Genomic DNA, 2,489 nt, shown 5'->3' with positions numbered 1-2,489 from the left:
ATGAACAACGTCGGTGTCGACCAACCCCGATCTCGGGGCGTGACACCAATTATATTTCTTAAATCCCAAAATTTCCCTACCTAAACTCGAAATTTAGTGGTATTTTTCCAATATAAGATTTTGATATTTTTTTCTTAAAAATCCTGATAGTTAAACTTTTAAATTTTTCCCAAGACTGTATTTTATCGGGTAGACTTTTCCCTATATCTCATCAATTTCGAAAATCCTCCCTAAATCCTTCAATTTTTTCGAAAATTCTATGATATCTACTTCAAGATTTGTAATCCAAGATTGCATTATCTTCCTTCTTAAATCTTTATCCAGGTATATCAAATCTTATATCTATATCCGGTATAATTCTGCATATCTCAAATTCCGAAATATAAACGATATTATTTAAATTCTTGAGTTCCAAATAATGCTCAAGATAAAATTATCCATTCCATTTCGAAAATCTTGCAAATCTTGGTACAAAATATTATCAATCTAAAATCCTGGATTTTACAGTATACAACATATCAAATTAGTTAATGATATCAAACTGAACCCAGATTTTGCAGCCTAGCTTTGACAGTATCCAATTGCACTGCTCAAATAATCAACAAAGACAATCACAACACTAGACTACATACAAAGACAAAGAATATTGACATGATTAAGAGTACACTTACTTTGTGATGATGTCGTTGCTTTTTGAATGGTTGTTCAAAAAAATATATTCCCAATTTTCCGATATACAGCCTGTATGAAGAAACAAAATAGTTGTATAAAACTAATGTTTCTGATGTACAATAACATTTATGTTCTAGGAAGCTAGAACTAATGTGAAACTGAAGTCTAACTTCTAAAGTTATCAATGAAAAGAGTCATGGTTGTCATAATGGTACTATAAAAAAAAGTTTTAAATACTGACATATTACACTACAACTGCATATGAACCACAAGTCTGACTGTTTAGAACAAATAAACCTCAAATTTACCAAGCTAAATCTTTGTTGGGAAGTATTCATTTCATCATGGTAAAAAAATAACGGGACAAAAAGTACATTAATCAATCTTCTTTCATCCAGAGTTTCAGTTGAAACGATATAAGTTAACGACACTACAATAGCTGTATGAAACTTTTTAACTTGTTAACTTCACCCACCAAATTCTACACGAACAAGATGCAACAGACTCACGAAAAAGGTCTGAAAAGTTCATATTCAATCTTAAGTTGGAAGACTCAAACAATGAAAACAACATTTGAGCTTAATTATGCAATCGTGCATCACCTCCTCACAATATGTATCCATTATAATTCAGATATCTTTAAAGTTGTTTCACAAATACACCATTTGGTAGAAAGGCCTCAAGATAATACATGCCGCTAGCAAGCAATACAATTCCGGACTGTAACATTTAGTGGATGGATAATTGAACATTATTTTTGTAGAGTTTAGATTTTCTACTGAATAAAGATCTGAAAACTATTTCATTGCCCTAAACCTAATAAAAAGCATCTGAAAACTCACAAAAAATCATTTTTTTAATGTGATGTTAATATTGTTGACAAAAATCCCTCGATGAGCAATAATTTAATTGCCGTAATTCAAAACCTCCAAAACCTATGAAAATCAACTTAGCATCACCCAGCTTATTACAGGTACAGCCCATGACATCGTTTTCTTAAGAAAATGAATACAAAATATTCCTTCCAATTACGTACTGAGAAAACCCAAAAGAAAACAGAGACGAACTGCATATTCTTGTTGGCTAAACAGAGAGAAAAAGCAAGAAAAAGGAAAAACAAAAAAGAGAAGGATACGAGGTGCGAGAGTGCTATAAAAAAACAAAGTTTTAAATACAGAGATATTACACTACAAATGCATATGGAACCACAAGTCTGACTGTTTAGAACAAATAAACCTCAAAAACAGAGAAAATAAAACGGGACCAATATTCACAAGCTCTGTTTCGTCAACCTACCTGGGATTGTTACAAAATATACAGTTCAAGATCATGAGCAGAATGTTCGTATGATTTAGACTATTTACTATCATGACCAGAATATGTGCTCAGGGGCATCATTTACTGAAGAAAATAGAAAAATGATTGATTTGGGTCATTCTAACACAAAGCACTTCATCAATACTTTGCATACCTATTCGTAAATATAATCTTGTATGCATTCCGCCCACTCAGATCACACTTCATCAATTTCTTCCTTAGAGTACTCTGTTTTCATGAACTGTGAACAAAAACAATGATAATATTAATAAAAAAAAATCAATAAAGACATTGAAAAATGAGAAATACACAATTATTTGTGAATATTGAGAATATGTCGAATATTACAATTGAAGATAGTGAGTCCTTCTCACTGGTATCATTTTTTTTCAATCATTTCTCTCATAAAATCTCATACATAAAAACCATATTGTTTTGCATCTAGTTGTCGAGAACCCTATGTTTAAAAAAAATTGTTAGTGATTGATACACAAATGAAA

General features: G+C 31.1%; 1 long non-coding RNA gene across 1 annotated transcript; it reads right to left on the bottom strand.

The window, feature by feature from the left end:
- Positions 1-512: 512 nt before the first annotated feature.
- On the bottom strand, positions 513-2,377 carry LOC142550511 (uncharacterized). The gene is made up of 3 exons (XR_012821410.1): positions 2,338-2,377; positions 2,144-2,217; positions 513-741 (listed from the first exon to the last, which is right to left on the bottom strand). It is a non-coding gene; the product is annotated as an uncharacterized LOC142550511 (long non-coding RNA).
- Between the last annotated feature and the right edge of the window lie 112 nt (positions 2,378-2,489).

This window comes from Primulina tabacum, chromosome 7 (genome assembly GCF_025594145.1).
Source record: "Primulina tabacum isolate GXHZ01 chromosome 7, ASM2559414v2, whole genome shotgun sequence".
Lineage (NCBI taxonomy): Eukaryota > Viridiplantae > Streptophyta > Magnoliopsida > Lamiales > Gesneriaceae > Primulina > Primulina tabacum.
The sequence above is the reverse complement of the archived record's forward strand: the minus strand, read 5'-3'. Positions and strand labels throughout refer to the sequence as shown.